The sequence below is a fragment of the Nyctereutes procyonoides genome, unplaced genomic scaffold, assembly GCF_905146905.1.
Source record: "Nyctereutes procyonoides isolate TBG_1078 unplaced genomic scaffold, NYPRO_anot_genome, whole genome shotgun sequence".
NCBI classification, from domain to species: Eukaryota; Metazoa; Chordata; class Mammalia; order Carnivora; family Canidae; genus Nyctereutes; species Nyctereutes procyonoides.
The window spans coordinates 66,792,131-66,819,355 of NW_026575125.1; the positions used below are offsets into that span (position 1 = coordinate 66,792,131).

General features: G+C 38.3%; 1 protein-coding gene across 1 annotated transcript in view; it reads left to right on the top strand.

The window, feature by feature from the left end:
* Positions 1-914: 914 nt before the first annotated feature.
* Positions 915-27,225, top strand: part of PCDH11X (protocadherin 11 X-linked) — a 210,073-nt gene continuing 183,762 nt past the window's right edge. The window contains exon 1 of the mRNA XM_055337301.1: positions 915-1,095. The gene's annotated coding sequence lies outside the window, so the exon portion shown is untranslated. The remainder of the gene's footprint in view (positions 1,096-27,225) is intronic.

Genomic DNA, 27,225 nt, shown 5'->3' on the forward strand with positions numbered 1-27,225 from the left:
CTTACTGTCTGGGGTAGCCAAATGCTAGATCTCCCTCCCATCCCCCTCTCTGCCACCCTCAGGACATCAATCTGAAAGGCAAGCGAGGTACCAGAACTGGCTCACCATTGAGTATGATATGTGCAGACAGTCTCTTGGTTACAACTACGGTTTTACCGGGCTCATGTTCCTACTTCCACTAGTTTGCCTTTAAGTACCCTTTGTATGAGAAAACGGTGCTTCTGAATGCTTGTCCTCTAGCTGCAATCAGGGCCCTCATGAGGATCAGGAGAAAAGCACACAGAACAAAAATGAAATAAAATTTCTGTAAGATAATATAAATGAATTAAACTTAAAAGGAAGTTAAGACAGCGGCGAGTGGAGGACCGAGAGGAGCAACGAGTGCCCTAGTTTTTATTCTGCAAAACCCGCAGCCTGAAAGCAGTGCATTTTCCCCAGCAGCGGGTCCGACCTGGGAGCTAGCAGCCAGCACACATTCTGCAGCCTTCGCGAAGCAGCAAACAGTACTTCCTAAGCTTACCTCCTTCTCGCTCTCGCCCTTCTCTCCCAATTCCCGGTCAGCCGGGAGGGTCCGCTCCCGGAGTGGTAAGAGATGTGGGGTGCAGGCAGTGGGGACGTGAGGGGGGTACCCAGCAGTAGGTGCTGCGCCATCCCTTCCCAGCAGGCGGCCCGGGCCTTGGTTTACTTTTCCCCTCACCCTCGCCCTCCACTCGTTCAACCCCCCTCTTTCCCCCCTTCTTCCCCACTCTTTAATCCCTCCCCCTTGCCTTTGAAAAGGGTTGGCTGGCCACTGGATCCTTGCAGTCGGGGAACCGTCCGGGCGGGAGATGCAGTGAGCCTGAGCTACTTGCGGCCGCCCTCTTGGCAAAGCGGAAAGCAAGCTGAACTGAATGCGCCGAGTGACATTAGCAGCGGCGACACAGGCAGATCAGGAAGTCCCGGCATTCTGAACAGCCCCAGAGGCAGCCTCCACAACTCCAGCTGCTACAGGAACTGTGAGCTGTGGTGGTAGAGCTAGCTACAGCAATCGCAGTCTTGGTGGAGCTGGCGGAAGCCTTTTCTCTTTTTTACTACTGTAGAGGCTTCATTCACTGGGTAAGTATCGGGTCCAGGTGCCAGAACAAAGCGCGGCCCGTGAGGCGAGAGTACCGTACTTACTTAGTACGCTGAGGCTTCCTGCTGCACATTCCTGGGGGCTTGACTACAACAAGAAGGGTTTTGGAGACGCTTCTGGAGTCCTCCCAACCCCCTGGCCCCATCTGTTCCCTGGAGGTAAGATAAAGCAAACCCCAGGGGTGAGAGCAGGTAGAATATCTTTTGGCTTGACTTGGTTACTTTGCGAAAACTCTCACTTCTGTCAGAAAAGTGTCTACTTGTGAATTTCCCCGACATTGGCCCTGCAGAAAAAGGTCTTTCACTTTAACAGATATAGCCAGCTTCAGTGAGGCTGAGGGAAACTCTAATATCTGAGCAGGTGCTGAGAAAAGATCACACCCCGGACTCTGGCTAGCCCAGCGGAGCTGAGGGAGCTGTGCGTTTGTAATCTCTGAGGGCTTTGGGTTTGGATCCCAGCCAGACTGACTCTAATTCTTGGGGGCTCGACCCTTGGCACAGAGTGAAGGAGAGTGCAGCGCGACACAGAGGGCGCAGAGTCCCCCAGGCCATTCTGTCTGGTGCTGGCCTCCCCGCCTTTCCTTCCCGCCCTACTTAAGGAGCTGTGGTCAGCCAGCAGCACTTGCTGAATATGGAGGTGGTAGGTGTGGAAAATTCTGCCTAGCTTTAAAAAAAATTTCTTATAATCGCGTAGGTGAAAAACAACATACATTCCTCACTTTAAAATATATTTTTTTCTAAGAGCGTAGCTGAACCTAAAATTGTCCCTCTTTCACTAAAGAAATGACTTTTAATCTTTTAGCCAAAAAACCCCCATAAAACAAAAAACCCACAAAACAACAACAGCGACAAAAACAAAACCGCTTACCTAGCCCATAAATGAATGGCATTTATTAAGATAGAACCTAAAAACAGTTCATCTCTCCACAAAGGAATTATTTAAGCAGCGTAGCCATAAACAGCCCCATTTCTCGAAAATGAATGCCTAAATAAGGACATCATCAGAAAAACGTGACTTTTTAAAAGCATGTAACCGCAAATGGGTGGTTTTCCTTAGAGACTTTAGAAAAGCAGAGGCAGTCTGCCTTTGGTTGGAGACACGATTTACATGAGTGCTTAGCCACAAATTAACTTCCTTTGGAAAAAAAAAAAAAGCCGGGAGGTCCCTTTTCTAGAGTGTAAGACGGGAACCACTTCCTTTCTTCCCCCAAAGAAATACTTAGAGTTCAACTGAAAATGGCCTCATCGTTTCCATATGAATTAATTCCAGGTTTAGCCACTTTGGCCGCCTTTGCGATTTTGGGTGCGAGGCGCCCGGGTGCACGTATAAAATGAGTGTTCACAGGCTTCTGTAGGAGGGGTCTCCCATCTCCGAGTGGGGTGCCCTTCCAAAATATTGGCTGGGGGGCGGGTAATTGAAACTTGCGCCACTGCGGCGCACACCCACAAAACAAAGACCTAAGAAGAAGAGAGGAGCTAGCACAAAAGAATAAATTAAATAGCAAGAACAAAACGAAAGCAAGTCCTTGTGTGCAAATATCTCATGATGACATTTATTTATTTATTTTGTATATTTTTTATTGGAGTTTGATTTGCCAACATATAGAGAAACACCCAGTGCTCATCCTGTCAAGTGCCCCCCTCAGTGCCCATCACCCAATCACCCCAACCCCGGCCCACCTCCCTTTCCACCCCCTCTTGTTCGTTTCCCAGAGTTAGGGGTCTCTCATGTTCGAAGTAAGTCAATTGGAAAATGACAATCATGATGGCATTTAAACCTAGCACAGGAACTGTTTTTGTACCAAGGAAAGTATGTGGAAGAAAGTGATTAAAAACGGGGATAGGCTGGGAAGGGGGCAAAAAATATCGGAAGGAGGCGATGGTGTTGGAAGGGCTGCTTGCCTGTTAGGGATTTACCCCAAAGATTCAGATGCAATGAAACGCCGGGACACCTGCACCCCGATGTTTCTAGCAGCAATGTCCACAATAGCCAAACTGTGGAAGGAGCCTCGGTGTCCATCGAAAGATGAATGGATAAAGAAGATGTGGTTTATGTATACAATGGAATATGACTCAGCCATTAGAAACGACAAATACCCACCATTTGCTTCGACGTGGATGGAACTGGAGGGTATTATGCTGAGTGAAGTAAGTCAATCGGAGAAGGACAAACAGTGTATGTTCTCATTCATTTGGGGAATATGCATAATAGTGAAAGGGAATATAAGGGAAGGGAGAAGAAATGGGTGGGAAATATCAGAAAGGGAGACAGAACATAAAGACTCCTAACTCTGGGAACCGAACTAGGGGTGGTGGAGGGGGCGGAGGGCGGGGATGGGGGTGAGTGGGTGACGGGTACTGAGGGGGACACTTGACGGGATGAGCACTGGGTGTTATTCTGTATGTTGGTAAATTGAACACCAATAAAAATTAATTTATTAAAAAATAAATAAATAAAAGAAGAAACTGGAAAAAAAAAAAAAGGAAGGGCTGCTTGCGTGCTGTTAAGCGCTGCAACAGGGAAACAACCTGAGGAGAGTGCAGAGAATTCTGAACACAGCCTAACACCTGAGAAGGTAGTGGAGCCTTAGGACCAAAGCGACTCTTCCTCCTCCCATAAAAGGTAAAAAAAAAAAAAAAGTTACTTGCGGGGCACCCTTTTGAACTTGGTAAAGACTAAATGGAATTCCACTCTTAATCTTATTTGAAACAGACTCGCACAATCACAGCTGGAAATCTAAGCCTCAGGGCTGTCCTTCAGCTTGTGTATGTTGCAGGAGGTGGGGGTTTGACAGCAAGTAGAAGTGACATTATGTGTAGATCCCCTCCCCTTTCTCCCTTTGTCTGGTTCATCCGAGGAAGTGAGAACGCTGTGCGGGCGGTTTCGACGAATGAGCCAAGAGATAGAAGCGCTAAGGTCTAAAGATATCTTTCTCCCTGTACTAAATTAAGAATTGCCTCGAGCAGCTCGCACGGGCTAAGTCCAGCCACCGCTGCCATCGCGCTGCTTCTGCCAAGCGGCAAGGGAGCGTCTCCGTTAGCGAAGCCCCAGAACCTTTTTCTCCAGTCGCCTTCTGGGCAGCCCCTCCTTCTGGCAATGATGTCAGCCCTGGAGAGGCAAGGCCAAGAAGAAGCCAGGCGCGTGGTCGGGTTCACCAACGCTAGCAGCCCTGCCCCACGCGCTCCCTGTGCGCAGCCGCATTGCTTCCTTTCGGCCTCCATCCCTACTCTAGCTCTCAGCCCCTCCTTCCAGTTTACCAGCTCCTCCGAGGCGCGCAGAGACCTGGGAGGCGGAGAGACTACTGCGGGCTAGGCTGCAGCCAGCGCTTTGAACCTCGGGATCAGACACAAATTTAAGATCTCCTCTCACTCCTTTTCTCCTTTGCCTTCTCCTCCCCCCGGCCTCTCCCCCTTTCAGTTTACACCTTCACTATTAACTGTGAATTTACTTACTTAGGCATTGTAGAGGGCAAATTCTTCGGATAAAATAATAATAGTTACCACTGTTAAATTTCCGCTGTTTTCTCTCCTTCCTGAATGATAATGGGGGTGTGAAGACTGGTGTCTCTAAAATCCCGTGGACAGGCCTCTTTTCTCTAGCAACAGAGCAAGCTCTCTAGAAACCCAAGAGCATCTTCTTGGCAAAGAAACGGTGCGGTGGGGGAGGGGGTCAACTGAAGGCGGTGGCGCCTTGTGAGGAGTCCCCTTCACTGAAAGAGGGGCCTGGAAATTGGGAGTTGTGAAAAGAAAGGTTCTAGTTGCTGCTGCTACAGAGGAAAAGCCACCGTGCTCTTTGTGATAAGGATGCACAGTCGCTTTTTGGAGACCAGCGCGCCAAATTGGGAAGATTCAGGAATGGGATTTTTCAAGACATAAGCCTCTATAGGCTTCCTCTGTGTTTACTTTTCTCCTTTTAAGGACAACCCAGCTGCTTTCCCGAATTTGAGGCTAATTCTTTTCCCTGATTGCTGACAATCCTTTCTTTACTTTTGGGAGAAGGACCCCAGCAGGCAGCTGAGAAGGTTGCAAGGGCAAGAGGGAGGGGAACTAGGCAAGATGTAGGCAACTGGATCTCAGAACTGTTAACCTTCCAAGGAAATTACATTCAGAGAGCATCACAACAAACTACTTACTGACTGTATGTTGGTTTGGAGGCAGCTGGGAAATTTTGAGGGAAGGGAGCAGGAGGAAATAATTGTTATGTTTTGTAAATCTAGGATTTTTTGTTTTCTTCTAACCTTTGCTAGAAGGCTTCCCTTAGGTGGTATATTAGAAAAGGCAGCAAACTTAAACTTGATTTGCGTTTGAAATACAGAAATGGGAAGGAAACACAGACCAAGCATAAGAACACATTCATTTTCTAGAGTTCAATTATTTGCTGAAGGTTGAAAGGAGTCCTTTTTGTTTTTTGTTTCTTTGTTTGTTTGTTTTTGTTTTAATCTCTGGAATGCAATTCTGATGGACCTGCAAGTAGTGCTGGTTTTGGCAGATGGAATTCCTGGCAGAATGGATTCCAGGTTTCACAATATTTATTCTCCTGGTATCCAAATATTATCGTTTTTCCAAGAGAGAAATTCCTGATAGGTTCCAGAATGCTGGTGGCAGGAAGAAATCTGGTAAGAGACTTAGAAAGCAGAAATTTCCCCTTTTCTCTATGCAATCAGTCCACAACAGCCTTTAGCCAATTTATAAGGTTCTTTTGTTTAATATAATAAATTTACTTTTTATTGGTGTTCAATTTGCCAACATACAAAATAACACCCAGTGCTCATCCTGTCAAGTAATCCCCTCAGTGCCGGTCATCCATTCACCCAACCCCGGCCCTCCTCCCCTTCCACCACCCCTAGTTCTAGCTCATTTCCCAGAGTTAGGAGTCTCTGATGTTCTGTCTCCCTTTCTGATATTTCCTACCAATTTCTTCTCCCTTCCCTTCTATTCCCTTTCACTATTATTTATATTCCCCAAAAGAATGAGACCATATAATGTTTGTCCTTCCCTGATTGACTTATTTCACTCAGCATAATACCCTCCAATTCCATCCACATTGAAGCAAATGTTGGGTATTTGTCATTTCTAATGGCTGAGTAATATTCCATTGTATACATAAACCACATCTTCTTTATCCATTCATCTTTCGATGGGCACTGAGGCTCCTTCCACAGCTTGGCTATTGTGGACATTGCTGCTAGAAACATCGGGGTGCAGGTGTCCCGGCGTTTCACTGCATCTGAATCTTTGGGGTAAATCCCCAACAGTGCAATTGCTGGGCCGTAGGGCAGATCTATTTTTTAACTCTTTGAGGAACCTCCACACAGTTTTCCAGAGTGGCTGCACCAGTTCACATTCCCACCAACAGTGTAAGAGGGTTCCCTTTTCTCCGCATCTTCTCCAACATTTGTGGTTTCCTGCCTTGTTAATTTTCCCCATTCTCACTGGTGTGAGGTGGTATCTCATTGTGCTTTTGATTTGTATTTCCCTGATGGCAAGTGATGCAGAGCATTTTCTCATGTGCCTGTTGGCCATATCTAGGTCTTCCACTGTGAAATTTCTGTTCATGTCTTTTGCCCATTTCATGATTGGATTGTTTGTTTCTTGGTGTTGAGTTGAATAAGTTCTTTATAGCTCTTGGAAACTAGCCCTTGATCTGATATGTCCTTTGCAAGTATCTTCTCCCATTCTCTAGGTTGTCTTTTAGTTTTGTTGAATGTTTCCTTAGCTGTGCAAAAGCTTCTTATCTTGATGAAGTCCCAATAGTTCATTTTTGCTTTTGTTACGTTTGCTTTCGTGGATGTATCTTGCAAGAAGTTACTGTGGCCAAGTTCAAAAAGGATGTTGCCTGTGTTCTCCTCTAGGATTTTGATGGAATCTTGTCTCACATTGAGATCTTTCATCCATTTTGAGTTTATCTTTGTGTATGGTGCAAGAGAGTGGTCTAGTTTCATTCTTCTGCATGTGGATGTCCAATTTTCCCAGCACCATTTATTGAAGAGACTGTCTTTCTTCCAGTGGATAGTCTTTCCTCCTTTATCGAATATTAGTTGACCATAAAGTTGAGGGTCCACTTTTGGGTTCTCTATTCTGTTCCATTGATCTACGTGTCTGTTTTTGTAACAGAACCACACTGTCTTGATGACCACAGCTTTGTAGTACAACCTGAAATCTGGCATTGTGATACCCCCAGCTATGGTTTTCTTTTTTAAAAATCCCCTGGCTATTCGGGGTCTTTTCTGATTTCACACAAATCTTAAAATAATTTGTTCTACCTCTCTGAAGAAAGTCCATGTTATTCCGATAGGGATTGCATTAAACGTGTAAATGGCCCTGGGTAACATTGACATCTTCACAATATTAATTCTACCAATCCATGAGCATGGAATATTTTTCCATCTCTTTGTGTCTTCCTCAATTTCTTTCAGAAGTCTTCTATAGTTTTTAGGGAATAGATCCTTTACCTCTTTGCTTAGGTTTATTCCTAGGTATCTTATGCTTTTGGGTGCAATTGGAAGTGGGATTGACTCCTTAATTTCTCTTTCTTCAGTCTCATTGTTAGTGTATAGAAATGACACTGACATCTGGGCATTGATTTTGTATCCTGCCACACTGCCGAATTGCTGTATGAGTTCTAGCAATCTTGTGGTGGATGCTTTTGTGTTTCCATGTACAGTATCATGACAACTGTGAACAGGGAAAGTTTGACTTCTTTTGTGCCAATTTGAATGGCCTTTATTTCTTTTTCTTGCCTGATTGCTGAGGCTAGGACTTCTAGTATTCTGTTGAATAGCAGTAGTGAGAGTGGTCAGCCCTGTCGTGTTCCTGATCTTAAGGGAAAGGCTCCCAGGGTTTCCCCATTGAGAATAATATTTGCTGTGGGCTTTTCATAGATGGCCTTCAAGATGCTGAGTAATGTTCCCTCCTTCCCAGTCTGAAGAGTTTTGATCAGGAATGGATGCTGTATTTTGTCAAATGCTTTCTCTGCATCTATTGAGAGGATCCTGTGGTTCTTGGTTTTTCTCTTGCTGATATGATGAATCACATTGATTGTTTTATGAGTGTTGAACCAGCCTTGTGTCCCAGGAATAAATCCTACCTGGTCATGGTGAATAATCTTCTTAAAGTACTGTTGTATCCTATTGGCTAGTATCTTGTTGAGAATTTTTGCATCCATGTTCATCAGGGATATTGGTCTATAATTCTTCTTTTTGGTGGGTTCTTTGTCTGGTTTTGGAATTAAGGTGATGCTGGCCTCATAGAACGAATTTGGAAGTACTCCATCTCTTTCTATCTTTCCAAACAGCTTTAGTAGAATAGGTATGGTTTCTTCTTTAAACCATAGAATTCCCCAGGGAAGCCATCTGGCCCTGGACTTTTATGTCCTGGGAGGTTTTTGATGACTGCTTCAATTTCTTCCCTGGTTATTGGCCTGTTCAGGTTTTCTATTTCTTCCTGATCCAGTTTTGGTAATTTGTGGCTTTCCAGAATGCATCCATTTCTTTTAGATTGCCTAATTTATTGGCGTATAGCTGCTCATAATATGTTTTTAAAATCGTTTGTATTTCCTTGGTGTTGGTACTGATCTCTCCTTTCTCATTCATGATTTATTAATTTGAGTCTTCTCTCTCTTCTTTTTAATAAGGCTGGCTAATGGTTTATCTATCTTATTAATTCTTTCGAAGAACCAACTCCTGGTTTTGTTTATCTGTTCCACACTTCTGGTCTCCATTTCGTTGAGCTCTCCTCGAATCTTTATTAACTCTCTTCTTCTGCTGTAGGATCTATTTGCTGTTTTTTGTCTAGCTCCTTTATGTGTAAGGTTAGTTTTTGTATTTGAGTTCTTTCCAGTTTTTGGATGGATGCTTGTATTGCGATGTATTTCCCCCTCAGGACTGCTTTTGCTGCGTCCCAAAGATTTTTAACGGTTGTATCTTCATTCTCATTAGTTTCCATGAATCTTTTTAATTCTTCCTTAATTTCCTGGTTGACCCTTTCATCTTTTAGCAAGATGGTCCTTAACCTCCACGTGTTTGAAGTCCTTCCAAACTTCTTGTTGTGATTTAGTTCTAATTTCAAGGCATTATGGTCTGAGAATTCAAGGGGACAATCCCAATCTTTTGGTATCGGTTCAGACCTGATTTGTGACCCAGTATGTGGTCTATTCTGGAGAAAGTTCCATGTGCTCTTGAGAAGAATGTGTATTTAGTTGCATTTGGATGTAAAGTTCTGTAAATATCTGTGAAATCCATCTGGTCCAGTGTATCATTTAAAGCTCTTATTTCTTTGGAGATGTTGTGCTTAGAAGACCTATCGAGTGTAGAAAGTGCTAGATTGAAGTCACCAAGTATAAGTTTATTATTATTCAAAAATGTCTTAATTTTGGTTATTAATTGATTGATATATTTGACAGCTCCCACATTCGGGGCATATATATTAAGGATTGTTAAGTCCTCTTGTTGTATAGATCCTTTAAGTATGATATAGTGTCCATCTTCAGCTCTCACTACAGTCTTCGGGGTAAATTTTAGTTTATCTGATATAAGGATGGCTACCCCTGCTTTCTTTTGAGGACCATTTGAATGGTACATGGTTCTCCAACCTTTTATTTTCAGGCTGTAGGTGTCTTTATGTCTCAAATGAATCTCCTGTAGACAGCAAATAGATGGGTCCTGCTTTTCTATCCAGTCTAAAACCCTGCGCCTTTTGATGCGGTCATTAAGCCCATTCACTTTCAGAGTTACTATTGACCGATATGAGTTTAGTGTCATCATATCTATTCAGTCCCTGTTTTTGTGGATTGTTCCATTGGACTTCTTAAAGGGGAATTTTAAGAGTCCCCCTTAAAATTTCTTGCAGAGCTGGTTTGGAGGTCACATATTCTTTCAGTTCCTGCCTGTCCTGGAAGCTCTTTATCTCTCCTTCTATTCTGAATGAGAGCCTTGCTGGATAAAGTATTCTTGGTTTCATGTTTTTCTCATTTAGGACCCTGAATATATCCTGCCAGCCCTTTCTGGCCTGCCAGGTCTCTGTGGAGAGGTCTGCTGTTACCCTAATACTCCTCCCTATATAAGTCAGGGATTTCTTGTCTCTTGCTGGTTTAAGGATCTTCTCTTTATCTTTGGAATTTGCAAGCTTCACTATTAAATGTGGCGATGTTGAATGGTTTTTATTGATTTTAGGGGGGGATCTCTCTATGTCCTGGATCCGAATGCTTGTTTCCCTTCCCAGATTAGGAAAGGTTTCAGCTATGATTTGTTCAAATACATATTCTGGACGTCTGTCCCTTTGGGTGCCCTTGGGAACCCCAATTAAACGTAGATTTTTCTTCCTTAGGCTGTCACTTCTTTCCCTTAATCTATCCTCATGTTCTTTTAATTCTCTCTTTTTTCCTCAGTTTCCCTCTTTGCCATCACCTTCTCTTTTATGTCACTCACTCGTTTTTCCACCTCATTAATCCTCGTCGTTAGGACCTCTAGTTTGGGTTGCATCTCATTCAATTGATTTTTAATTTCTGCCTGATTATATCTAAATTCTTCAGTCATGGAGTCTCTTGAGTCCTTTATGCTTTTTTCTAGAGCCACCAGTAGCTTTATAATAGTGCTTCTGAATTGGCTTTCTGACATTGAAGTGTAATCCAAATTTTGTAACTCTGTGGGAGAGAGGACTGTTTCTGATTCTTTCTTTTGAGGGGAGGTTTTCCTTCTAGACATTTTGCTCAGTGCAGAGTGGCCAAAAACAAGTTGTTTGGGAAAAGGAGAAAAAGAGAGAAGAGAAAGAAGGAAAGAAAAAGAAAAAAAAGAAAGAAGAAAAAAGGAAGAAAAAAGGGGGGGCTGGGGAAGCAAACAGAAATCAAAAAACAAAACAAAAGAAAAGAAACAAGGGGGCGTATCCTCTGATTCTGTATTCTGTAAGTCCCTCTACTTTCCTGGAACTTTCCAGTGCTGTTTGGTCAATAATTTGTTTTTCCCCTCTCCCTCTAGCTGGTCTTTGAGGGAGGGGCCTGCTGTGCTGATTTTCAGGTGTTAGCACTTGGGGGAGCTGTTCAGCCCCCTGCCTGGTGCAGGGCTCAGTGAAATATGTTTAACCTGTTTATCCGGTGAGGTCACTGTGAGGCTCAGTGGGGTTTGTTTATCTTGTGAGGCCCCAGGAGGAACAACAGTGGCAGCACCCAGCTCTAAAGCCCCGGATTCAGCTCCGCAGTAACTACGGGGCTCTCAGTCTGCAGGGGCCTGGATGCTCCGGGGCAGGGCCGCTGACCTTCTCAGCTCGGGGCAGGAGCGTCCTTGCTCTCCTGGGCCCTCCTGCTCTCTGCCTGTCCCGGGGGAGGTCGGATCCTGGGCTGTGTCCCCAGCGCATTGTGCTCCCAGGCCTGCGTTGTTGGATTCGCGCTCTTGGTCCCACAGCCCCTTCCTGGCAGAGCCTCCGCCGGAGCCCCTAGGAGCTACTCCGGGGTCCAGCCATGCGGGCGCTGCAGCCCTTTAGGGAGCTCGTCCGGGGCGGGGTGTGTGGTGCGCTCTACCCAGGGCGCAGGTGCTCTGTTAGTGTCCCAGGGAGCCTGAGGGCATCCCCGTTCTCCTGGGATCCTGCTCTAACTCCCTGCGAGCACCCTTCTGCCCAGGAAGATTGGTGAAGCTCCTGCTTCTCTGGGACAGGGCTCTCCTTTCCTGGGGACACTCGCCCCAGCCTTATCCTGCTCCTCGCGGGGCTCCTCCCCCTTGGATGCCTTTTGTTTCTTTCTTCCTCCCCCCCCCCCGCGTCTTCCTACCTTGATAGAAGCGCGAACTCTTCTCAGTGTAGCATTCCAGCTGTTCTCTCTTTAAATCTCAGGCCGAATCCGTAGATTTCCAGGATGATTTGAAGGTTATCTAGGTAATTTGGTGGGGACAGGTGATTTGGGGACCCTACTCTTCCGCCATCTTGCCAATTTATAAGGTTCTTGAGGCAGGAGAGGAGCCACATCTACAAGGAGACTTTACATTAACCACTGGCTTTAACCTACATTGACAAAATATGTATGGCTGCCACATTTTCTATTAGTAGAAAGGAAATTATTCAGGGGATGAAAATTTTAAATCCAGTTTCTCTAGCAATCTTGCTTTACAAATTTAAAGATGTCATCTGTGTATTTATTCACTGAAGTAACCACAAACATTAATTAGTCACCTAGTGTGCCAGACAATGTGCTAGGCTCCAGGAATACAAAAGAGAATATGAAAAGATGGCTTGATGCCTCTGTGAGCCAGGACATTCATAAATTCATGACACAATGTGATAAATGTTCTAATTGAGCATAATGGAGGGAGAAACTAATTTTTGCTAAAAGATTGAGAAAAGATTCACAAAGAAGGTGTTTCTCTGGCTTTGAAAAATAGACCTTCCTGGGCAGTGGCTAGCCAGGAAGTAGACCTGAAGACCCTCACACAGACTAAGTAAGGAAAGATATGAGGGACCTGATATCTCACCGTGGAATGATATGTGTCTATTTTGTAGACATAGATCATCTTTAAAGATTTTTTTTCAAGCAAATATGTTAAAAACAACAAGCAAGATGAAAAAAAAAATGGGTATTAGATGGCACACAATATAAACATTTTTGTTGTGTCTTTAAATGACTATTTTAATAAATTAATGCATTTGGAAAAGAGAATGGAAACAAGTAAGTTAAAAATATACTGCAACATCCAGAAAAGAGAAGGAATTAATGAAGAGAGCCCAAAGTAAATCAGTATAACTAAGAAAGAAAGGAATGCTATTGGGGAAGAAAATTTATCTTTAGTCATAATCATCTACTATATCTTGAAACTTATCTTCCTGTCCCAGAATTCCCCATCTTCCACCATGAGAGTATACTTCTTGAGCCACTTTAAAGCACACTTATGTTCATCTCACTCCATTTTCCACACACTTCTCTGCATCATCTCTCCCACTCTTACCCACTGCAGCTTTCTTTCTACCCACAATGAGTTCCTTAATATTGGCATTTTCCTCACTTTAAGCCCAACAAACACGTCTATCACTATTCATTTTCCTCCGCTTGTCAGACTTCCTTCCCTGCTTCTTCTCTACATTATCAACCTATTTCTCCACTCTTCCCATTTTACTTCCTCCTTCCCACTAGCTACCTTGCACTCTCATCCCCTTCGGTGACCTCAAAGAAGTTAAACAAAACAAAACAAGAAATCAAGGAACATCTACTTCAAACTCAGAGATCTGTGAAATTTTCCTCACCAAGAAGATTTCTTGCTATCTGTTTGTATCTTTTGCTATTTTATTTCAAACTGACTTTATGATGGAATTCCTTCATTTTGTTATATTTTTTATTATGCCTGAAAATATCTGTTTTCGTTTGGTTACAACTAGGGATTCAAATATTGTACATTAGGGAATATTTCCAACTTTTCTGAATTTCTCACCACATGCTCCTGAAATTCTTTCTCTGCATCCCATCCTTTCTGGTGTGTTCTCTTCCCATTCTTTTTAGGTTTTCAGTAAGTGTTTCTTTCACATTTTTATTTCCCCCTCCTTTTACCTTGTGGCTCGAATTTATATATTTTGAGAGGACGTTCCCCTTAGACAGCCTTCCCCCCCACACACAGACACACAGGATTTTAAGGCCTTTGTCAAAGCATGTTCATACCAACATATATGATTACCATGCCAATTTTCAGAGGAGAAAGGAAACTTTTTTTAAAAATTACATTCTTAGAGTTATTTTTGCGTGTGTGGACAAGGGACAATTCTTTGGTCATCCATACCTCCACATGTAGCAGGGTTGGCTGAAACTTTACTGAGAATTGGGAAGGGAAGAAAGAGTATGCTATAAAAATAGATAATTCATTCTTTTTTCAATGACATATGTAACTTTTACCTTTGGGAAAAATAAAACCTATAACTACATTTAATTGGAGTGACTTTATAACATTCCAAATTACATATCATTGTCTGAGCAGAGTTTTGTATCTGAAGACTTCATTGATTTGATCATTCAATATCCAGAATGAAGAAAACTAGGTAAGATGCCTTGATATTCCAGACTAGCTTGTGACATTCACATTAATCTAATCCTATCTGAAATGGTGTTATTTTTCAATAGAAGTTTATCATGAAGACATCATCCCTAAAATGTGGTTATCTTCTTTTTAGAAGAAAATATCAAATGACCTATATACCACGGTCCCTGAAGATTCATATCCTGTGCAACATTAATTGTAAAGTACAGGTTTATTATATGGAGAAAGCTATTTTAGGCTGAAAACTGTCTTTTGAGATTTGGTGACATATGTGGAAAGACTGCATTCTTATCAAATAGTAAAAAATTTGATAAGGAGTCTTTTTCAGTCACAATTTTGGAATTAGAATAGTGACCTGACAGAAATCATAAAGGCTTCTATTATCTTTTGCACTTTAAAAGTCCTCAGCCAATCAAGAAGTTAAAGCATCCTTTTAATTTTCTTTAATGTGTTAAGCATCAAATCAGTATAACAGATTTTGTAAGAGTGATGATGGCTATAATTGTCATTTCCAGCTCAGATCTGAAAGGATAATTCTTTTTCCTAGCTACTCTTCTCAACTCAAATGTGTAGATTTGGGAAAACAAGAAAAGGAAAGGAAAAAGAAAGAATAGACTAAATCCTCAGATAATTTTTCTCTCTTTAATAAAACTAATTTAATTAATATATCTTTTAGCATGAAAATAATAAAAGCAATTTGTTGATGAATTTAATTAAACTATATAAAATTAATTTTTAAATATTTAAGTGATTAGAATACAAGTTGAGATTTGTACTGATTTTAGAATTTATTTACTGTTATCATATGAAATGAAAATAAAACATTAAGTTTTCTACCACACTTTGTTTTAATCCATTCTCCTAGTCTAATGCCATTAATTTTATAGTATCTTATGTTTAAATGATTTTTATATTTATATCATATCATTTTGAAAGTATATATATTAATGTAGTCTCAAAAGATTTTGAATAGAAAAAGAAAGAATGGTTATACCTATTTTTTTTCCAGTGGAAAAACTGAAGGTTTTCAACTGAAGTGAAATCAAATAGGCTTCCCAGATGGTAAGAGGGGAAGCTTATACAGGATTGGTGGTTTTCAGTCTCCAGACTTGGGCTTTATCCAGCATCCCACCTTGCTTATCATTTCTTTGAGTATATTTTTTGGAAGTTTTGAATGTAAAAAACAACAAAAAAATTCAGTTTTCAGAACATCTATATTGTTATATAGGATCTATTTTAGGGAATATTCTTCAGTGATTTTTTAAGTAGTGGTTTTCTTCTGACATGCCATCTGTGAAACAACGTGTTTGGGAATTAACTTTGTATAGGTTTGGATCACATCAAGCAAAAGGACATTAAGCTTCCAATATGTAAATCATTGTTATCTTCAGGCTTCTAATCTTTATCCTATGGTTTTTGGTATGGAAAATGAGAGCAGTTTTATTTAAATTGTGTGAACTAAAAGTATTTTGTGATTTATTGATTTATATATCTTTAGTACCTATAGAGTGACCTTGGGCAAATAACTTAATCTCCCTGGAGTACAATTTTCCCAAAAGTAAAATGAAAAGTAAAAAAAGAAAATGTAAATTATTTCAAGTCCTTTTTCAATGAAAAAAGTATGTTTTACAAAAATCAATAGTCGTATAAAGCATTCTTTCTTTGTCCCCTGGTACTGCAGGGATTACCAGTTTTACTGCATTGATCCATTAACAACTAAAAACGTATTGCTTGGCAAACATTATACTACTTTAGATGTGGGGTTTGGACTGGGTTGTGAAGGATGACCATTAAAGAGTTTAAAGTAGTACCTGCTTTGAGAAGCTTACAATCTGATTGGGCAAAACCAATGAACAACAAAAATAGCAAAGTAATATGTAGTCACATCAAATTAAATTCAACATACATTGAGTGCCAGGTGGTATATTACAGTATGCCAAATATGGTCCAGGTTTTATAAACTCTGGAAGTAGAGGAGACCAGAAAGATCATTTGGTCCAACTCCTTCATTTTACAGTAAGTAAACTCAGGGTATAGGAGTTCATGTAAGGCATTGGGTGATAGCATTAATACTCCACAACCTTACCTGTTCCCTGCTTTGCTTGAATGCAATAATAGTTTTGTACCTTATCAGAAAGTTAAATATATCCAAGACTTGTTTAATTCTTTGGCTTTATTAGGCTCAATAATTTCCCAATTTGGCTCAGAGAAGGAAAATACTATGTTTTCCATATTTTCTTTTGAATTAGATTTAAAATGTCTTTGTTGTTCATATTATAAAACATGCAAAATGAGGTTTTGACATGAAGGCTAAATAAATAAAGTATCAATGTATTAAAGTTTATAAATATTTTAACTGTTTAAAAATTACTTGAAAACCCATTTACTTAAAATGGCAAACAATATACATTCCTCAAAGGATGGTTTTATTTTTATAAAAGTGTATTTACCTAAATACTTAGAAGTACATTTTCTGAAGTTTTAAATATAATTTGGAAATGATTTTAACTTTAGTCTGTTTTCTGCATGATCTTATTTCCCATGCTGGGGTATATGTCTGTTAGGGAATATAGTTCAGGTAAAGGTAGTCTGGCAAAATATGCCAAAGCAAAGCTTTGATTTCTTCCCTGAATAAACTTAGACTTATTTCTTTTACTTTGTGGCACACAGAAGGCTAGGGACTGTTTTTCAGTTTAGTGTGAAACATGCAACCTCTTTGAAACTGCCTAGGCTGGCTTCTCTGTCCCACTTCTAATATTATATATGTAGAATACGTTAACTGTTATTAACCAGGTTTTTTTGCTAATTTTACTTGTGTCATGAAACCTCAAAAACATGTATACACTAAAATGCAGATTGATTCAGTAGAATCTAGATAGGGCCTGAAATACTGCATTTCTAACACGCTTACTGGGGATATAGATGCTACTGTCTCCTGCAAACCACACTGAGCAGCAAAAGGCTAATTCTTAGTCTAGTAAACAATATGAAAAGGGTGAAGTAAACAAACATAACAGCTGTTTTGCAAAGTAATGATTTTTTTAAATTAAAATGATATAAATTATTGCTTTGGGGTACTAAAATTGATTTTAATAAAATTGATTTTAATCTTTGCTATAACTAACTAGATCAGTTGAAACTAGTTCAAAAGAAACAGTTACTTGCTCATTTTATAGTCATCTATTTTACAAGCACTATATGCATACATTTATAACATTTTAAAAAGAAAACTATTGGCCACAGAGTGTCAATAGTCTACCAATATTTTTAAAATTTTTCCAGAGAGATCTAAAAATTCTGAGCAGTTTAATATAACATAGATTGTTGATATTAGCTTGTGAAATGTTGAATATGAACATATCAATTCAGATTTCAGAATAAAATGACCAATTACATTTTCATTTACCCAATTTGAAGACAATATTTTTTTTAGTGTCTGATTCTTTTCTGTAAATCTATCTTAATAATTTATGCTTGATATGAGTTTGGAATGAATGCCAGATTCCATCTGTATTCAGCACTTGCAGCCAATTTCTAACTTCAGGAAGTAATAAAGTATAAGGTAATAAGCCTGCTCAATTGTCCATCTGATTAATCTGACAACAAAAAGATTTGGCCTGTGAAGAAAATTGCAAATTGCAAATCAGTTAGGAACTGATTTTGAGTCTCCTTAGTCACATCTTACATCAGTGAATGGATCTAAAACTTTGCTGAACTTTTAAAACATTTTTAGTATATAAAACATTTTTATAACCAAAGCCTCCAGTGCAAAGTAGTACTTTTTTTTGTTTCACGTTTTTATTTAAATTCTAGTTGGGTGACATGCTTTTTAATATTAGTTTCAGGTAGTGTCTGATATTTTTAAAGACAACAACAATAGCAAAAAAGACTTGGTAGAGGTTCTTTTATATCTGCTATCTCTCAAAACTCTCCTGAAAGCAGGAACAAACGGCAAATCAGACACTGTGCTGCCTAACTCCTTTCTTCACACCTAGATTTTTATCTGAGACTATAACAGAATAGGCATTTAGTAAGTGAACTTTTCATTAATAATCATTCTAGGAGGGCAGCCCGGGTAGCTCAGCAGTTTAGCACCGCCTTCAGCCCAGGGCCTGATCCTGGAGACCTGGGATCGAGTCCCACGTCAGGCTCCCTGCATGGAGCCTGCTTCTCCCTCTGTCTGTGTCTCTGCCTCTCTCTCTCTGCGTCTCTCATGAATAAATAAATAAAATCTTAAAAAAATAATCATTCTAAGAAATCTTCATACTTCCATTTGTTTATATACAATTCATCTTGGTATACAACCAGTGTCAAATTAAAACAAACAACATTGAAAACATCTATTGATTGATGGGATGAGCATGGGTGTTATGCTATATGTTGGCAAATTGAACTCCAATAAAAAATATACAAAAAAAATCTATTGAAAAAGGTCAAGTGTTTAAACTATTTGATAGGCACAGTGTGGTTCCAGCAGATTTAGGATAACAACTGATAAAGTTGTCATTTCAAATCTGCAATTCATGTCTTAACTGTGGCATTGGGATTTAGAATCCACTGGCTTCCCAATGAAACTATTAATCTTTTCTAAGCTCTGATTCTTTTTTTTTAATTTTTTTTAAATTTTTATTTATTTATGATAGTCACAGAGAGAGAGAGAGGCAGAGACACAGGCAGAGGGAGAAGCAGGCTCCATGCACCGGGAGCCCGACGTGGGATTCGATCCTGGGTCTCCAGGATCGCGCCCCGGGCCAAAGGCAGGCACCAAACTGCTGCGCCACCCGGGGATCCCAGCTCTGATTCTTTAATAGCAACAGCAGAGCTTGTTTTATGGCAACTTGAGGATTCCAATGAACTAAAGGGCCAGTTGAATTAAAGTGCTATTGTAAGTGCCAAATAAACTTGGGTATCTGTCAAAATTGCCTTGGATTTTTTTTATCCTTAACATTATTTAATAATATTAAGCATAGACTATTTCCATCTGCCTGAGGAGGTAAGTATAGCAACCAAATACATATCTTATTTGAGGAGTAAATTCCAAAATACACAAAAAAGAAAGAAATATGAAAACAAAACAAACCAAAAACAGGTAAAAAAAAAAAAACAGATCTCTTCAAACTCTATTTTCAAAGAGGGTATAAAAACTCACTCAAGAAAGTAGAAATATCAGGTCTATGAAAATATGCTGTTCATGCCTCAAGACAGAATGAGAACAAATTGAGTCAATTTACAAAACATTAAAAATCAAAAATTAGGGGAGCCTCACTGGCTGAGTCCTTAGAGCATATGACTCTTGATCTTGTGGTCATGAGTTCAAGCCCCACATTGGGTGTATAGATTACTTACTCACTTTATTTATTTATTTATTTATTTATTTATTTATTTAGGATTTATTTATTTATTTATTCATAACAGAGAGAGAGAGAGGCAGAGGGAGAAGCAGGCTCCGTGCAGGGAGCCCGATGTGGGGACTCGATCCAGGGTCTCCAGGATCACACTCCGGGCTGAAGGCAGCGCTAAACCGCTGGGCCACCAGGGCTGCCCCAGCTTACATTTTTTAGAAAGTAAAAAACTCAAAAATTATATAAAATTGAATACAATGTAAACAGTTAGATCATATTTGGCTTATAACAACTGGAAGAAAAAATATGAGAATTTTTTGGACTAATCTAGCAAGTGTTATAAATACTAAAAATATTAAACAAAGTTTTGTGAATTAGAGCAATCTATTTTAGCTAGATAAATCAGTTCTCCATTTTCTTGTTTTAGAGGTAGTAAGAATACATCTAAATAGAATAAGATTTTTTAAATATTGGAAATATTAAATAGAGAAAAATAATGTTTAACTGTATAAAACTTTAACCATAAGTCATGGAATTCTAATAAAGATCTTAAGAGAGATCAATGAAAATTGAGCACAGTTAGCTAGTAGATAAAGCCATATAATGTGTGTCAAATGTTGAAGTACTTAAAATTGCCAAAAATGTGAAAGGATGATGAAAATGAGTGATAGTATTACTGAAAACCTGAGTTGATTATATTATTAAAAAAAAAAATTCCAGGTTAAGATTGGGTTCCAGGATGAAGATTGACAGCTCAAGTAAACACTATCATTCAAAGAAATAGAAGACACTATAAAAACATAATATTTAATATTTTGTTCAAAAATGTGAAAACAATTCAATTTAAAAATGGGCAAAATATTTCAACAGACATCTTGCCAAAAAAAGACATAAATATGACTAACAGGCATATGGAAAGATGCTTCACATGTTACATTATCAGGGAAATGCAAATTAAAGCAGTAAAATATGACTACACATACTAAAATATCTAAAATCCCAAACATTGACAATATCAAGTTCTGCCAAGGATATGGAGCAATAGGAACTCTTATTTGTTGTTCATAGGAATGAATAATTATCTTGTAGGTTTAGCCAGTGTTTCTGTAAACCCAATGCTTTCTTCCAAAAACAAAAGTTGGGGTGCTGCGTGGTTCAATTGGTTAAGCGTCCAACTTTTGATTTCTGCTCAGGTCATGATCTCAGGGTTGTGAGACTGAGGCCCCTGTCAGTCTCCATGCTGAGCGTGGAGAGACTCTCTCCCTCTTCCCTCCTCCCTCTCTGTCTTTCTAAAAAGAAATTAATTAAGTAAATAAGGTCTATTAATTTAAAAAAAAAGAAAATGTAATTATGTTTTATATTTTCCTTATTTCATACACTAATGATAGTAACTAAATCACTGAGGAACATGCTTTCGTGGTAACTGAAACACTGGAGTTTCTGAAGAAAAACCAAACAATTATTTAAAAAAACAAAGTAAATTTATCATGAGTCTTTGCATTACATTTAAAGAAGTTACCTGAAAAACGGAAAAGAAAAAAATTACCTGCAGTAGCATTCTTCATTAACTATGATAGGCACTACCACACTGTCTTAACTATATGAATGATTACATTATCATTTAAAAAATTGTTTCCATTGCATTTTAAGTATTACAAATTTTATCTCATCCAAATCTCACAAAATTCCTATGAAACTGGTGCTATATCATTTTGACATGCAAGGAAAGAAACAGATTAGTCTTTTTCTCTCTCTTTCTCTCTTAGGATCACATTACCTCTTGACGTGTCAGAGGCTGCATTACACCATTGTTCTGAGGATACCTGGAACAATATTCATAACATCAGCAGCCAGTGTGGGTACTAAAATTTTAGGTCCAAATATGATTAAGGGTATATATACAAAAGGAAAATATTAACAATGTATTATATTTAAATCTTTTAGAAGTTTTGAATTTGAGAAATTTTGGTGAGCCCTTATTAAATCTTACTAGACACAATTAGCATAGTATCTGTGGCCTTCTTAATTTAACACATACGATAATATAAATGTACTATGATATAATTGTCATAGTGGACTAAAAAATAAGGATGTGATCAAATTGAACAAAGTAAGAGTAGTAGGATGGATAAATCTGATGTCTTTTTATTTTTATTTTTTTAAGATTTTATTTATTTATTCATGAGAGAGAGACATAGGCAGAGGGAGAAGCAGGCTCCATGCAGAGAGCCCAAGGTGGGACTCCATCCTGACCCTGGGATCAGGCCCTGAGTCAAAGGCAGATGCTCAACCGCTGAGCCACCCAGGCATCCCTGATAAGCCTTTTTAAATGAAGATTTGGTTCTAATCTTAAAATAGGCTCAGAAGCCAAATCCAAGTTCCTAAGAATTTTCTTCCTCTGTGAAAATAAAATATTTGAAAGAATAGGTCTGGCAGGAGAGTACTTGGGGAAAAAAGGAAAATCGATAATGGTAAGAATTGGCTTAGATATAGAAAATTAAATAATAACTAAAGTGTATTGCTCTGGCTAAGTTCTGGCAATACTTGCAATCCAGAACTTTGGAAGGTTTTAGGTTTCTTATGTTATTTGAATTACATTTAAACATTTCCATAAAAATAAAAATAAACATTTCCATAAGAGATTTTTATAATAATAGTCAACCATGTAGGGTGAACAGTTTTGCCCACTGGGAGATCACATTTTGTTTTCCCTTGGAAGAACTATATTAATGGAAGGTATTATGAAAATATCTTTGGTTGTCAGAGAGGCAAATGCTGTTCAGGTTCTTAGTGAATCTCATGTGATGATTAGTAAACAAAAGTATAAACAATGACATATAGTCTGCCAAAGTGCCACTGAATGTGAAAGACAAACACTATTCCTATTTTAAAGTTTCCTTAAAACTACAGTTCTACATAAAATTGATATTTGTTTGTGAATTTGTACTTGGCAAAAGACTTAATATATAATAATCTAACACTCCAAACAAAACTGTGAGTTATGTGGAACAGACGTTTTATCCCCTTTTACTTTTTCAATTTTTCCTTTTCCAAATGAAGAATCAAAGTAGTCCAGGATTAGCTAAATGGCTTGTCTAAGGTGATAATGTTGATTAGCAATAACTTTAAATTCCATGAGCTTTTCAATATACTATATAGATTGAGTCATAGGTGGTAGCTAACTATCCTGGGAATTATTCAGTGATTTGAAATTGTTGATAAAGGAAGAAAGAGAAAGGAGGTAATTCTTAGATATGGAATCTAGGTTAGGTTTGACATTTCTCTGGAGAAGAAATGAAAATTGTGATGAGATACTCAGGATTGATGGAACTAGCAATATGCTGAGGTAACTCATACTAGTAATGTTTTGATGATAATACACTTAATTTCTTTACTGTTAGGATTTCTTTTCTGTTTTTATAAGTGTCTCCAAATAGAGAAAGTAGGACTCTTTCAGTGAAATGCTTGTTCATAGACATTATGTGGTATCCTTGAATCGGTTTTTCTTTTTCTTTTTCTCTCATTCTTTCTTTTTTTACTTAGAAAGGTCATCCTTCAGGATTTTGGGGGATTTGTACATAACCTCCACTTTTTCTGAAGTAACTTAATAAAACACAAATACTGTGTGTGAACTGTGATCAATTACACCTACTTAAAATTTGTTTTTACCAGAAAGTTCCATTCCCTTTGAAGTGACTTGTTCAGTCTCAAGGTCACAAAAGCAAGTTAGTGACAGTCAGGAATAAAATTTAGGTCTCTCTGTCCAGTGGGTTTTCATTCTAACATACTGTCTAAAAGGGATCATCCAAATAACACAAAATTAGTTGTGTAAAGATAGAGGCTGAAATGTTCCAAAGTGCTGCAAATAATTTTGTTTATAGCTTTAGAATTCAATACCAAAGAAAAGTATATTAAGTAGAAAAAAAATGCTGACTTTTTGAACAAATTCAAGATTTGTTAATTCATTAACCAATTTTCTGAATAAAACCTAAATTTTGTAAGGGAATATTATATATTCTAAGTAACTTACCATCTTCCAAGTTAAATACATCTTCTACATGAGGTTTTTATGTTGTAATTTAAACTTTACTGAAATTTCACATAATGCTCTCCTATATTGCAACATAGATTTGTGTCTTGAATCCCAGAATTTTGTGGGTTTTTAAAATTCAAGTTAGTTAACACAGAGTATAGTATTGCTTTCAAGAGTAGAATTTAGTGATTAATCACTTGCATATAATACCTAGTTCTCATCAAAACAAGTGCCCTCCTTAATATCCATCACCCATTTAGCCCATTCTCCCACCCACCTCCCCTCTGGCAACCCTCAGTTTCTTCTCTATAGTTAAGAGACAATTCAGGTTTGCCTGTCTCTCTGTTTTTATCTTGTTTTACTTTTTCTTCCCTTCTCCTATGTGCATCTGTTTTGTTTCTTAAATTCCACATATGAGTGAAATAATATGGTGAGCACTGGGTGTTATATGCAACTGATGAATTACTGAAAACTATATCTGAAACTAATGATGTGCTATATGTTGGCTAATTTAACTTAAATTAAAAGAAAAGAAATCATACAGTATTTGTCTTTCTTTGACTTATTTCACTTAGCATAATACACACTAGTCCCATCCGTGTCATTGCAACACCAAGATTTCACTCTTTTTGAAGTCTGAGTAAAATACATACATATATATATATATATATATATATATATATATATAATTGATTTTACATATATATCACTTCTTTTTTTTAAGATTTTATTTATTTATTCATGAAAGACACACAGAGAGAAAGGCAGAGACGTAGGCAGAGGGAGAAGCAGGCTCCAGGCAGGGAGCCTGATGTGGGACTCGATCCTGAGACCGCGGATCACGCGCTGAGCCAGGGACAGGTGCTCAACCACTGAGCCACCCAGGCGTCCCATATCACTTCTTTATCAGCCCATGGGCATTTTGACTCTTTCCATAACTTGGCTATTGTTGATAATACTACTATAAATCTTGGGATGCATGTGCCCCTTCAAATCAGCCTTGTATTCTTTGCATAAATACCTAGTAGTGCAATTACTTGATTATAGGATAGTTCTATTTTTAACTCCTTGAGGAACCTCCATACTGTTTTCTAGAGTAGCTATATCAGTTTGCTTTCCCAATAATTGTGCAAAAGTGTTTTCTTTCTCCAAATCCTCACCATTATCTGCTGTTTTCTGAGTTATTAATTTTAGCCATTTTCACTGGTGTGAGGTAGTATCTTTTTGTGGTTTTGATTGGTATTTCCCTGATGTTGAGTGATGCTGAGTATTTCCTTTAATGTGTCTGTTAGTAATATTATGTCATCTTTGGATAAGTGTGTATTCATATCTTCTGCTCATTTCTTAACTGGATTATTTATTTTCGGGGTGTTGATTTTGAAGAGTTCTTCATAGATTCTGGATACTATCCCTTTTCTGATATGTTGTTTGCAAATATCTTCTCCCATTCCATCAGTTGCCTTTTAGTTTTTGTTGATTGTTTCTTTCACACTTCAGAAGCCTTTTATCTTCATGAGGTCCCAATATTTCATTTTTGCTTTTGACTCCAGAGACCTGTCTAGTACGAAGTTGCTGCAGCCAAAGTCAAAGAGGCTACTGCCTGTTTGATCCTCTAGGGTTTTGATGATTTCCTCTCTTACATTTAGGTCTTTTCATTCATTCTGAATTTATTTTTTGTGTGGTATAAGAAAGTGGTCCAGGTTCATTTTTCTACATGTGAATGCCCGGATTTACTAACACCATATGTTGAAGAGATAGTCTTTTTTCCATTGGATATTCTTTCTTGCTTTGTCAAAGATCAGTTGATCGTATGATCGTGGGTCTATTTCTGGGTTCTCTATTCTGTTCCATTGATCCATGTGTCTGTTTTTGTGCCAGTACTATACTTTCTGATGATTATAGCTTTGTATTACAGCTTAAAGTCTGGAACTGTGATGCCTCCCACTTTGCTTTTCTTTTTCAATACTCCTTTGGATATTCAGAGTCTTCTCTGGCTTGATTCAAATTTTAGAACTGTTTGTTCTAGCTTTCCAAAAAATGCTGGTGTTATGATCAGGATTGCATTGAATGGGTAGATTGATTTGGGTAATATAGACATTTTAACAATATTTGATCTTCCAATCCATGACCATGGAATGTTTTCCCATTTCTTTGTTTCTTCTTCAATTTCTTTCATAAGTATTCTATAGTTTTTAGAGTACAGATCTTCTACCACTTTGGTTAGATTTATTCCTAGGTATCTCACAGTTTTAGTGGCAATTGAAGATGGGATCGATTCATTGATTTCTCTTTCTGCTGCTTCATTTTTGGCATATAGAAATGTAGATTTCCATACTTTAATATTATATCCTGTGACTTTGCTGAATTCATGAATCAGCTCTGGCAGTATACTGGTGGAGTTGTTCAAGTTTTCTACATAGAGTATAATGTTTTCTGCGACAAGTGAAAGTTTAACTTCTTCCTTGCCAATTGGGATGCCTTTTATTTTCTTTTGTTGTCTGATTGCTGAGGCTAGGATTTACAATACTATATTGAAATTAATAGTGGTGAGAGGGATGTCCCTGTCATGTTCCTGACCTCAGGGGAAAAGCGTTCAGTTTTTTCCCCATGGAGGATGATATTACCTGTGAATCATTCAAATATGGCCTTTATGATATTGAGGTATGGTCTTTCCAGCCCTACTTTCTTGAAGGTTTTTATGAAGGAAGGATGCTACATTTTATCAAATGTTTTTTGGGATCTATTGAGAGGATTATATAATTATTATCCTTTCTTTTATTAATGTGATGTATCAAGATGATTGTTTATGTATATTGAACCACCCCTGAAGCTCAGAAATAAATCCCAGTTAATCATGGTGAATAATCCTTTTAATTTACTGTTGGATCTGATTAGTTAATATCTTGTTGAGCAGTTTTGCATCCATGTTCTTCAGGGATATTACTCTATAGTTCTCCTTTTTAGTGGGGTCCTTATATGGTTTTGGAATCAAGGTAATGCTGGCCTCATAGAATGAGTTTGGAAGTTTTCCATTCCATATCGATTTTAGGAACAATTTTAGAATAGGTATTAACTCTTATTTAAATGTATGGTAGAATTCCCCTGGGAAACCATCTAGCCCTGGCCTCATGTTGGGAGATTTTTTATTATTAGTTCAATATCTTTCTTGGTATGGTCTGCAAAAACTTTTCTATTTCTTCCTATTTCAGTTTTGGTAGTTTGTATGTTTCTAGAAATTTATCCATTTCTTCCATATTGCCCAATTTGTTGACATATAAATGCTCATAATATTCTTTAATAATTGTTTGTATTTCTGTGTTATTGGTTTTATGTCTCCTCTTTCATTTCTGATTTTAGTTATTTTGGTCCTTTCTCTTTTATTTTTTTAATAAGTCTGGCTAGGGGTTTATCTATTTTGTTAATTCTTTCAAAGAACAAGCTGCTAGTTTCATTGATCTATTCCATTGTTGTTTTCAAATTTATGTATCATTTATTTCTTCTCTGATCTTAATTATTTCCCTTCTTTTACTGGCTTTAGGCTTTATTTGCTCTTCCTTTTGTAGCTCCGTTAGGTATAAGGTTAGGCTGTGTATTTGTGATTTTTCTTGCTTCTTAAGGAAGGCCTGTATTGATATATACCTTCCTTTTATGACTGCCTTTGCTGCTTCCCAAAGGTTTGGGCTCTCATGTTTTCATTTTCGTTTACTTGCATTTATTTTTAAATACTTCTTTAATT